This window comes from Astatotilapia calliptera, chromosome 7 (assembly GCF_964374335.1).
Source record: "Astatotilapia calliptera chromosome 7, fAstCal68.1, whole genome shotgun sequence".
In the NCBI taxonomy this organism is placed as follows: Eukaryota; Metazoa; Chordata; class Actinopteri; order Cichliformes; family Cichlidae; genus Astatotilapia; species Astatotilapia calliptera.
In genome coordinates this window covers 21682334-21695250 of record NC_137428.1, presented here as the reverse complement: position 1 = coordinate 21695250, position 12917 = coordinate 21682334, and the positions used below count along the sequence as shown (strand labels likewise).

General features: G+C 42.3%; 1 long non-coding RNA gene across 1 annotated transcript; it reads right to left on the bottom strand.

The window, feature by feature from the left end:
- Positions 1-3166: 3166 nt before the first annotated feature.
- Positions 3167-4818, bottom strand: LOC145429856 (uncharacterized). Its single transcript, XR_013910189.1, has 2 exons — positions 4529-4818; positions 3167-3868 (listed from the first exon to the last, which is right to left on the bottom strand). It is a non-coding gene; the product is annotated as an uncharacterized LOC145429856 (long non-coding RNA).
- Between the last annotated feature and the right edge of the window lie 8099 nt (positions 4819-12917).

The following is a 12917-nucleotide window of genomic DNA, read 5'->3' as shown; positions in this document are numbered from 1 at the left end:
CTTCTGTACTCCTCTTCCTGATCATCCCAGATACACCCCATGATGGCTGTGTCGTCTGCAAACTTCTGAATGTGGCATAATTCAGAGTTGTAGCAGAAGTCAGAGGTGTACAGGGTGAAGAGAAGAGGGGACAGCACAGTTACCTGTGGTGCTCCTGTGCTGCTGACCACTGTGTCAGACGTGATGTCCTTCAGCCTGACGTACTGTGGTCTGTCGGTGAGGTAGTCGGAGATCCAAGCGACCAGGCAGGGGTCCACCTCCATCCTGTTCAGTTTTTCCTGAAGCATACAGGGCTGGATGGTATTAAAGGCACTGGAAAAGTCAAGAAACAGGATCCTGACCGTGCCTTTTCCCCCATCCAGGTGTGAGTGGGCTCTGTGTAGGAGGTACAGGATGGCATCCTCCACTCCGACATCCGCCTTGTATGCAAACTGTAGTGGGTCCTGGGCATGTTGTACCTGTGGTCGGAGGAGGTTGAGGAAGAGCCGCTCTAGAGTCTTCATAAGATGTGATGTCAGTGCCACCGGTCGGAAGTCATTCAGCTCATTGGGCCGGTTCTTTTTGGGGACCGGGACGATGCAGGATGTCTTCCATAGGGCGGGCACTCTCCCCAGTCGCAGACTGAGGTTGAAGACTCGTTGTAGCGGCTCCCCAAGTTCAGCAGCACACGCCTTTAGCATCCTAGGACACACCTTGTCTGGGCCTGCTGCCTTTCTGGGGCGAAGCTTCCTCAGTTGTCTCCTGACCTGATCCACTGTGACACTGGGAGATGTTTGGGAGGAGGGGAGGGGGATGAACTGTTTCTGAGAGACAAATAACACCAGGATCCTTTTTTAGGTAGCTGACAGCTGGTAACTGTGCAGGTGCGGATCTAGCAAAGTTTTGCCAGGGGGGCCAGATAGGGCATTAACAGGGAGAGGTGGGCACAAGGAAATACTTTTCTTTCTTATTCTCATTTAAAATGTCTAGCTTTTAAAAAATAATTATCTGAATCTTACAACAAACGATTGATAGATTGATACATATATACCATCAAGACAGTGAACATCACTGTCACAACAGCATTTGTTTTCATTCAAAGGCTTTATGATTTTTCCTATAATGGTGGGCCGGTCTCTAGTCAAAATGCCCGGGCCAATTTTTTGTCCCAGTCCAGCCCTGTATGCAGCTCATCTGCAGTCTGGTGTTACCTACATCTTCCTATTCAGAAGGCAGAATTTCAGAGTTCTGAGTACAATCGAAAGCACCACGACTGCAGTTTTTGTGTTGGATGTAAAAGGCGCACATCACGCTGTGACGTAAGCTAGAATCATGGCAGCAGTCAATGACGGTCCAGGTGTGGGATTTCTCTTGTGGAAATATGCACATTATTTTTCCTTTCTTTTGGTAGGTGGCACAGTGCACTTGTGGCAAGTAAGCAAGCTAGAAGACTGGCAAAGTTATGGAAGCAACACATTAACAAGAGAATTCTGAGTAAAACCAAAGTTACTTTCCCTAGTAACTAGTTACTTTGAAAGTAACGAGTAACTTAAAGTAACTGAGTTACTTTTGATAGAAGTAACTAGTAATGTAACTAAATTACTAATTTAAAGTAACTTACCCAACACTGATTATGATAAGATATGGTTAATTATATAACAGTTGATTGGTATATTTGGAACAATGGGACCTTGAAAAAAACCTTTTGTTAAATTCTAAGCTACCATTTGCTTTCTTTCTGCTACATCTCCTGCGTCTGATCTCACCTGCAGCATGAGTCACTTACCTTTTCCGTCACCAGTGAAGCTAGTTTTTTTTACTTTTGTATTGGTGGCATTCTTACGGTGGCCCCTAGAGACAAAGCACGTACAAACTCCAAAACACATGCAAATTCCAAAACACATGCAAACTCCAAAACACTTGCAAACTAAAGAACACACGCAAACTCCAAAACACGTACAAACTCCAAAACACTTGCAAAATCCAAAACACTTGCAAAACCCAAAACACGTACAAACTCCAAAACACTTGCAAAACCCAAAACACTTGCAAACTAAAAAACACATGCAAATTCCAAAACACGTACAAATTCCAAAACACTTGCAAAATCCAAAACACTTGCAAACTAAAAAACACATGCAAATTCCAAAACACGTACAAACTCCAAAACACTTGCAAACTAAAAAACACATGCAAATTCCAAAACACTTGCAAACTAAAAAACACATGCAAATTCCAAAACACGTACAAAATCCAAAACACTTGCAAACTAAAAAACACATGCAAATTCCAAAACACTTACAAACTCCAAAACACGTACAAACTCCAAAACACGTACAAACTCCAAAACACTTGCAAAACCCAAAACACGTACAAACTCCAAAACACTTGCAAAATCCAAAACACGTACAAATTCCAAAACACGTACAAATTCCAAAACACGTACAAATTCCAAAACACTTGCAAACTCAAAAACACATGCAAATTCCAAAACACAACGGAAGTGCTCCAGGACGCTAGGGGCAGTGTTGAGCTCGATTTGCAAAATAAACGGCAAGTTTGTCTGTATGGGACGGTCTAGTCTCCGTCGCGCTTCCCAGGTTGCCTAGCAACCGTGATACTAACCGCTGGAAACGTGTCATACAACTTGGTTTGACAGAAATGAGGGAGAACATATTTTGTTCATTTGTTTGTTTGTTTCTACATGAGCTTTGTGTGATTTGATAAGTATCTGAGGCTGAGACCACAGGACAGTAAAACATGATTTTTGGGCTTCATTTCTGTACTGAACAGTCATTTCAAGATTAATTAGTAAATAAGAATTAGCTGATGTTGTTCATGAGACTAAAGTCATATCACTTTGGTAATGTAAATATAATATGGCCAATATTCTAGTTATTATATTAATCATTATTAGCTATTACAGCAGTGAACATGAACTCTGTGTCAAATACTGAGCTTCAGTACAGATTCAAGTTGCAGTTATTTATATGTCTTATCACCTTAAATCTTCACTCAAAGACAAGTATCTTTGACAGTGCATATATAGGTGTATCATATATAAGAGACAAATGTTGTTCCTTCATGCTGGCATTACTAAATTTGGCTCATTGCTTACATATATTTATAAAAAGAAAATGTACAAGCTGTGATAACTGTTTCTGATAAAATGAAGAGTAGACTGATATATGAAATATTCCTTTATTGGGTGAGAAAATCAGACCATGTCATAACTGCTTTAAGTCATACAGAATAGATATCAGAGCCTTAAACAGGCTGGCTTCTGCTAAATGGGTCAAACTGGGCAGAAAGTAAACAAACACATAACATCCTTACAGAATATGATGTAACACTATAGATCAACTTAGCTCAGAATATATAAAGCATATAAACAATTACAGCAATATGATGCAACAAATACAGCAGTGCTACTGATCCAAAATACTCAAAGCTTCATAGAACTGAAACAAACATTTGTTTTTAGCTCCATTCTGCTGCTGATACATACTTTAGGTTTCTGAATATTACACTTGTTGCTGCCTTTCATAGTGTGTAACTTGAAGGCCCTGAGTACTTTCTCCCACACTGAAAACACTGGAATGATAAAATTATTTGAACATTACCTAATAAGACTGATTCAGGACAGACAATTAGTTATTTTAAACTTTTCTAGCAGTCCTTCACAAACAGGGAACAGTCTGTCTATTCTCTCCATCTGTCAGCTGCTGCTGGCTCTTCCTCCTCCTCTTCCTCACACACTGTTGAGTTTGTCCTGGTGGATCATCAGGGGTGCAAAGCCTCACAGATGATGTGCAGCAGTGGGTCCCTCAGTCTGTCCTCACTCTGGACACTTGCAGTCGTCACACATGGAAATCAAATGTGTGATAAGCTGCAGGATTCAAACACAAGTGTGACTTATAAACACATGTTCATATTTTTATTACACAATCAGAGAGAAAGAAACAGAGAGAGTGCAGGACAGACAGACAGGTGACAGTCTCAGGTGTATACACTGCTACAAAACAGCACAAAAGAAGGAGGATTTAGTGTTTGTGTTATTACGAAACAAGAGGAGTTCCCAGATGGTACAGTGGACACACATGTGTGACTCCTGTGATTAAAGCATCTTTCTTTCAGCTTAACGAGTGAACCGTCAGCTCGTTCAAACACACGTTAAAGTCCGTTTGGCTCGACACCACCGAACAGAGGCAGCAATATAACACAGCTAACATTAACAGTGCAGTGAATCCTGCTTGTGCTGTGATATTCAGGACTGCAAACCGAGCAGCATCACTGACTTTCAGCTTGTTGTGTTTGTGGATATATGACTGACTTTAATTATCCACAAAATCATCACAATCTCTGTAAGATTAAGGTCGACTATATATATATTTTTAAAGTAAAGGCTTTAAAACCAAGTTAATTCTGAAAGTACAGACATGACTAATGTCACATAACTTTCCCGACATGTGGCCAACAATAATGGTTTAATGTTCTTCATTAAAAAAATATTTGCGCATAAATAAGTGACATAATATTCAGTACTTACTTCTGAAAGTTTACACTTCCTCCGCTCCGCTTCCACCGTTTTTTTTCGGCAAAATTATCCACACCACCACCGCACTATGAAGTCTGGGATATGTTGGGCCATGAAGGCTACACCGACCCATCCTTAAAATTCAGGGAAATTATGGACGCATTTGAGGGCCGCATTTCGAGCAGCCTTTGAATTGGGAAAGCCTTCTCTTGTCGCTGTGACGTAATCGGCCTTAAAATGCGGCCTTTAAGGCTGCAAACCCCAAATCCGGTCATTGGTACTTCCTGGCTTGTGTAGTTACTAGGTAACAAAAGCTCAACACTGCCCCTAGCGTCCTGGAGCACTTCCGTTGTGTTTTGGAATTTGCATGTGTTTTTGAGTTTGCAAGTGTTTTGGAATTTGTACGTGTTTTGGATTTTGCAAGTGTTTTGGAATTTGTACGTATTTTGGATTTTGCAAGTGTTTTGGAATTTGTACGTGTTTTGGAATTTGTACGTGTTTTGGAATTTGCATGTGTTTTTTAGTTTGCAAGTGTTTTGGAATTTGTACGTGTTTTGGAGTTTGTACGTGTTTTGGAATTTGTACGTGTTTTGGAATTTGTACGTGTTTTGGAATTTGCATGTGTTTTTTAGTTTGCAAGTGTTTTGGATTTTGCAAGTGTTTTGGAATTTGTACGTGTTTTGGAATTTGCATGTGTTTTTTAGTTTGCAAGTGTTTTGGATTTTGCAAGTGTTTTGGAGTCTGTACGTGTTTTGGAGTTTGCATGTGTTTTTTAGTTTGCAAGTGTTTTGGAGTTTGCATGTGTTTTGGAATTTGCAAGTGTTTTGGAGTTTGCAAGTGTTTTGGAGTTTGTACGTGCTTTGTCTCTAGGGGCCACCGTACAAAAGCGGTGAATATCACCATCAGTCCCTCATGATGCTTCAGTGCGAAAATTGTGACTTTAGACTGAACGGCGCACCCTGGTGGCAATGCAGTTCACCATGAAAGATGAAGTGGCTTTTGAGGGGCTTGGAAAGTTTAAAAAGTCTTGAAATTTAGCGCAAACCTCCAATGTGATGAAGGCTTTGTTGTTATGCAAACATTTTTCTTGAATAGCGCAAAATGGCTCCACAGCGCCCCCTACAAAATTTCAAAACATCAGCCCCTGCTCTGTGTTTTATCAATGAGTCTGAAACCTGGTAAGCTTATAGAAGACATGACGATGTACAAAAAAGTCTCTTGGAGCTTTATCCCAAATCCAACAGGAAGTCAGCCATTTTAAAATTAATGTGTAATTTTGGCGACATTTTCCCCTCTTTTCAGGCACCGTATACTTTGACGAACTCCTCCAAGGAATTTCGTCAGATTGACACAATCTCCAGTGTGTGGAATCTAAAGACCTTTGTGATGTTAAATTGCGAAGCTTTTTACGTTCAGGGAAACGGGGTGGTCATGGCAGTCTTCAGTCACCAATTCTGAATCATAACCAAGGTTATTATTGGTAACGAAAACTAACGAAATAACGAAAACTAGAAGTGAAAAAACATTTTCGTTAACGGAAATAAAAATAAAAACAAAAAAAGGAAAACTAACTAAAACTGTAACGAGTGTTCACAAAACTAACTAAAATTAACTGAATTTATAGCAAAAATGTGTTTAGTTTTCATTGATGTCAAGGGTGAAAATGAAGTTTAGTTTCCAGATTTTTTTCTTGCTGTCTCATTATGCCAGCAGGTGGCAAGTACGTTAGTCGAGTCGTCTGTGTTGCTGCTCCGTCCATGCGCAGAATCATGTCAGGAAAAGTCGGGAGAAAGCGCCAGAGTCCAATTTGGGATTACTTTGAATATGACTGTGTTTTGGATAAAGCAAGTGTCTTGTAGTGGAAAGAGACAAATTATGAGGGACATTTCTAAAGGGAAAAAATCCCACAAACCTTAAAGTGCACTTGAAAAGCTCACACAAGAAGGCTAACCTAGCTTACCTTGAGAAGGTAAGGGAGCACACTCAACCCTCATCCCCAGAAAACAGAAGCTAACCCAGGCAAGGCAGCGTGATGCATCCCGAGACAACAGGACGGGGATATCTACATAACTGTGTGAGTCAATTGCCTTCAAAAAGTTTATCAATTCACTTGAACCAAAATTACGAACACCCGGTGCTGCAAGAGTTAATAGTCTCATTGGGGCCAAGATATACATTTTATAGTTGCCTGGTATCAATGGTTGTTCATCTGCCTTTATTTATTTATTTATTTATTTATTTAAAGAACCCATCAAAGGGTCCTTCAATTGGCACACTGGCTCAAACAATACAAAAAAACACAACACAAACTCATGTGCTTTCATATATCACACCTAAATCAGGATTCCAAGCCATGGAAATAGGGCAGTCATGGCAGTAATCATCACAGCCTGAAAAGACTGGGCCAGCATTGGCTCCCTCTTCCTACTATCCTCCTCGCTAACATCCACTCCATATGCAGCAAATTATAATAGCGCTTGCCTTCTTGCCTTCACTGAAACAGTCTTATCTTCCCCGTGTGTTTCCAGTACTTTTCTTTGTGCTCATGTTTGTGCTGCCATTTGCTGCACCTTAACAAAGGTTTGTCATTTATTTCTTGAAATCGTCTTGTTAATGTCCATCCTCAGTCACACATTAAGTGAATACTTTTAACATATTAACCCATAAAAATCATTGAATACAGGTGTTCCAATCATTTACATGGCCACAGGTGAATAACATCAAGCACCTAGGTATACAGACTAGTGAAATTTACACCAATTTTGGTCAATCACTACAGACCTCAAAACTTAAGATAACCTTTATTAGTCCCACACGTGGGAAATTTGTTATGTCACAGCAGAAAGTGGACAGTGGACAAAAGAAAATTGGTTCCTACTTTACCTCTAGGGGGCAGCAAAACTATTAAAATCAGTTTCTGCTGCTGTTATTCTGGTGATGTTTTATGATTGACTTATTTAATTTGTTCCTTTTGAATTTTTCTTATACAGCATGATGTTCACTTGATTTCTGCTTCAGCACAATAAAGAACAATCACAAGCATTTCATGAGATTAAAGAGTTTAATTGGGAAAGAAATCAAATTTATGCAGTGTGTACAGTGATGATTCTTCTTCATAACTTCTGAAATTCTCTGTGGCCAAATGATGGTTGATGGCCATCCATTCCTGCCTTATCAGAGCTCCAAGGTGATCACAGTTTGTGGCTCTTTGTTTGTTCACTTGGATTATAAGGATTGACTATCTCAACCGGATTAAGATTTGGGGGATTTCCTCACTGTAAAATGCTATTTTGTGATCATCCGCAAAACCAATCTAAGGAGCTTGGAAAACTGGACTTCTTTAAGTTCCTTGAAGACATTTTACTTCTTCAGTTCAGTGGAGAGTCCCAGATTTTGCTTAAAATCTTAAACTGGCTGTAGATGTGGAAGTTACTATTTCTATCCAGCCTATTTCCAAAAACCAACAACAAAACAAAACTAAAACAAAAAGGAATGGCATTTTTTAGAGTAGATTAAATAGTAGGTAAAAGAACATGAAGTTTTTTTCTCATTAAATTGTTTATTTATGGGTGCCGGTTTAGATCGCTGGGATGAACAGGCAACCATAGGCTCTCTCTCTCTTCCCCTGCTTTCCTGTCTCTCTTCACTGCACTAATTAAGCCAGTAAAATGCCAAAAATTGAAAAATCATTTATTTATTACTTCAATACTTTGGGGTAATATGAATGCCTTGCCCCCTTTCCCATTTTCTAAAATCATCCAGTGGGTCAGAATGGCATCTTTGCCAGACCGATTCTGGGCCCCCAGCCTCATGTGTGATACCAATGTTGTATAGGCTTGGATACATGCACACAACAAAAACTTAAACCTAAAAATGAAAACTGAAAAAAGACGTGAATATAGTGATAACTAGAAATTCGCAGTATCGTGTTAACAGCAAAGCGTTACTGTAATCTGATTAATTTTTCAAGTAACAAGTAAGGGATTACTTTTGCAATAAAAGGAATTAGATTACTGTTACTTGCGTTACTGTGTTACTAAACAGGGATTTTGTTTGTGAGAGTGTCTCATGACAATAACGTATGAGCCTGCAATGTCCGTGGCAGCAACAGACATGTGCAGATCAACAATGGATAATATGGAGTGCGGGACAGAGTATGACCATGCAGCGTTTAAAACTTGGAATTACTGACATTACTTTGAGTATGATTCCGTAAAAAGTGACAAATACATTTGCGTCACGGGAATGTGAAATTCACAGAGAAACCACCGGATCCCCCATTGACATGACCGCTGCAGCACTGGGCAAACATCCATCCTGCTAAACAGGTGAAAATAATTTTAAGAATGACAGGACTTAGTGCCACTGAATCTTAGATTTTTCTTATTTTTTGCTGTATTTTACTTTCAGGGTGTTGCAGCTGAACAGGATGACTAACGTGGAGTCTCACGCAATGATCCCGCGTCGGTGGGAGCTCCAAGACTCTCCTAAGTAGCTCCCCCGACGAGGCCTGATCAGCAGCAGGTGTGTGGCTTCGGGTGTGGCCAGTCCGCCAGCAGGGCCACACCCACCAGGCCTGAAGGCGCCCGCAGAAACACATATACACACACACACACGCGCAAACAGGGAGAAGGACAGCAACACCAAATACAATAATAATATAATTCATAACTGCTCAGGGATCCTGGGTCACTCCGACCCAGGACCCTGACAGCTTTTGTATAAATACACAAACAATACACATATGCTTTCGATTGTGTAATTTAAGTGATCTAGGTAGCTCTGTTTTGGAAGTTCAGTTAACACTAGAAATTTGTTTTGGAGTTTGTACGTGCTTTGGAGTTTGTACGTGCTTTGTCTCTAGGGGCCCCCGTACTTTTGAGGTGGCCACAATGAACCTGTGAAAATCAGTACAACAAAATGAAAGACATGACATTTCCTGTTGCCACTAGGTGGCGCTCTGTGTATTCCTGACAATGGGAAGATCAATCTGTTCAGGGCGGGTCTGACATCACACCTGTAAAGTCTGGTACTGATCAGACTGGATTTCATTGAGTTATACTAATTTGTTTCTTCATGGTGAGACATGAAAGTTCGCCATGCCACTGGGGTCACACCCTTTTGCGAAAAGTCACAGTTTTCACTATAACCCAAGACCAACTTCTTAAGGCTTTCCTGGAGAAATTTGAGGCTGCAGATGTCACCCATGACAATACTGTACCCCAAAGTGTAAAACATGACATTTCCTGTTCCCACTAGGTGGCGCTGTCCCTGATGTCAAATATGGCAATTGAAATATGTTCAGGGGTGGAGCCTTATCATATGTGTGCTCTTTGGTCCAGATCGGACAATGTATGACAGAATGAGAGGCAATAAGATTTTCATGGCGAGTCATCGAAATTCGCCATGGCACCACCGCCTCACCGTATCACGAAAACTCAAAAGCTCTGCAATTTAACATGGCCCAGGTGTGTAGTTGACACTGACCAAAGATGAAGCTTATATGACCAAATCCCAAGGAGTTCGAAAAAGTTCGAGGCATGGAAATGGCAACATTAGAGCCAAAATGTCACCTTCACTTCTTTCTTTTCTTTTCTTTTTTTTTTTTGCTTGCACTTAAGATTTATTGAACAGTATACAATATCAAATACATGCATTCTTTTTTTCTTTTTCTTTTTCTTTTTTTTTTTGTGCCTGTCCCGTTTGGCTCTTTTGCCATCAGAATTGTTGTCTAAAGGCAAAGAAAGATGCCCAACGGATTTACTTTACCAAATTGACCATCCCAGCCTTGCCGTAATGGTCCATTTGATTCACCTTTTACTCTTTATTTTATTTTCACTTACTGAATACGGGACAGACTTGACTGGGGGAAAGAAGGGGAGAAAGAAAGAGGGAAAGAGAAACAGCTGAGAAGAGGGACGGGGGAGAAGGGCAAAAAACAAAAACCAACAGAATGAGCAGAAGAAAAAAAAAAGAAAAAAATGCATATATCAATCACCTGGATCACCTGCTGAGAAAGAAAAAAGAAAACAAGCAGAAGAGAACAAGATTAATAGAATAAACAACATCACAATGATATATGGGAATATGACAGTAAATACTAAATATTAAACATTATTGTGCAGCACATAAGATCAACAGAACACCGTGTGCTTTGAGGTAGGAGCCAAAAAGGGTGTAGTTTGTGGGTGTGATCACCCGTGTGTACACCTGTGAGCATGGACGCACTTGTTGTTTTTTTTTAAAAGGTTCCTTCATGTAATGATCTGCTAGAGGGTGTGGGGGGGCTACAGCCCCGTCCTCCAGGGCATGAAGCAGGTATGGAGGAGATCAAAACTCCAGACATCCAGAGGCCCCCAGAACACAAGAGACCAAGGAAGACCAACAGAGGGGCAGCCGCGCCACTGTCCCAGAAAGAGCTGAGGAGAGCCCCAGATGAGGGCTCACTCAGCAGCCACGGAGCAGAAGCCAGGGGGAGTTGCAGTGACGCGCCCGTGAGCTCCGCCGGCAGCCAGCCGTGCCTGAGTGACCGAGGCACCCCACCTCCGAAGTGGCCCGAGCGAGCCCCAGGCTCCAGGCCCCGATAAGTGGCCGCCAAGGAGTGAGCCGGTGTGTACCCGGACGCCCATCCCCGGACACAAAGAACCACCAACGCACCGATATCTGAGGGAGTCCGCCACTGGCAGGGGAAGTGGTGGTAGGGGGAGATAGGCCTCCAAACCTTGGAGGGCCTGAGATGTCCCCAGAGAGGTGGCGCCTGACACCCAACCTGACATATAGACACAGACATACAGGCACACACAGACACAAACATCCATTCCCACCCTCATGCTCTCATATGCACTTACTCCACACTCAACCAACGTGGAGACAGACATAAAGAGACGCTGTACACACGATCACACTCCCCAAGCGTACTCTACAAACCGGGTCTAGGTACCCTTGCCCCTGGAGGGGGGAACTGCACCCAGACCCAGGTGGTGTTACCCTTTTCCCTGCGGTGGGGGGAGGCAGACCGCCCCGACTCCGCAGCAGCAGGGAGCCCCCACACTCCAGACCGCAGTCGGACGGCCAACTCCTCCTCCTAGCCCCCCCGCTCCAGCAGGCCGCAGAGAATGGGAGTGAGAGAAGACTCCAAACCTCCCTCCACCCGCTCATTGTAGTGTTGATGCATGTGTGTTCTAAGGTGCATTTAAAACCCAGGAGGGCATGGAGCTACCTGCCAGAGAGCAGCAGGTAAGTGCATGGTCCCTCCTGCTAGCCCTCAATGTCTACGTGTATTTAACATTGAGAGGTGGGCAACGACGCCAGGGGTGGGGTGTACACCCTGATGGTACTTTGGATTCCGTGTATCGTGCCCACCCCCAAGATCCTATATGTATGTGTAATGAGAGTGTGAGTAATGTGAATGTCTAAGTTGTGGGATAAAATTGAGGCAGAGGCAGCCAGAAGGGGACGGGGAGGGGGGGGGGTAGCCTCCTCTGCACCCTGGTGACATACCCCTACTCCAAGGTCCTGCATGTGTGGGTGGTTGTGGTGGTACGGGAAGGGGGAGGCAGCTGGAGATGGGGAGGGAAGGAAGGGAGGGGCAAGTGACCCCTCCCTGGGGCCAGCTCCCCCGCTGACCCCAGTAGGCACCCCCATACTCCGCGACCCGCCAGGAAAAGGGGGCCCAGGCCCATCCAGACCGGGGATGTCACCTTCACTTCTAAATTGCGGACTTCCTGTTGGGTTCGCGTCAATGGCCCAACTAACTTTTTTGTTTGTCTCGGCATGATACATATGTGTGCCAGATTTCATACATGTAGCTCAAACCATGTGGTCATAGGGCTGCATTTAACAAGGCATAGGTGGCGCTCTAGAGCCATTTCCCAGTGCTCATATTTAAAACCATTAAAATACAAAATTTTTCACCAGACCTGGCATGTGTGCAAAATTTCATGAGTTTTTGAGCATGTTTAGGCCCTCAAAAAGGCCCTTGTTTTGCCTGAATAATAATAATAAGAAGAAGAAGAAACGGAGCAGATACAATAGGGCCTTCGCACTCTCAGTGCTCGGGCCCTAATAATAATAATAATAACAGCAGTTTAATGGAGTGGATGGACGAGTGAGTAAAATGTCGAGCTTAACCATTTGGCACTGCCGCTGGTTTCAAATTGTTTCCATTTTCTATCCATTACATTTTTTTAATAGGTTGACCTCAATTGTCCCTCAGGCTAAGCAATGTTTTGTAACCATGGCAACAATCAATTTTCTCATCTAATAAGAAAGCTAAAGAGCAAACTCTCCAAAGTGTCCTATTTTCTTTTTTCTTTTTAATAATTCACTTACCTGTATCGCTAAGGAAGATTTGTGAGTGGGAAATTTCATTAAAAATTACCCCCAAATGAAATCTTCTATT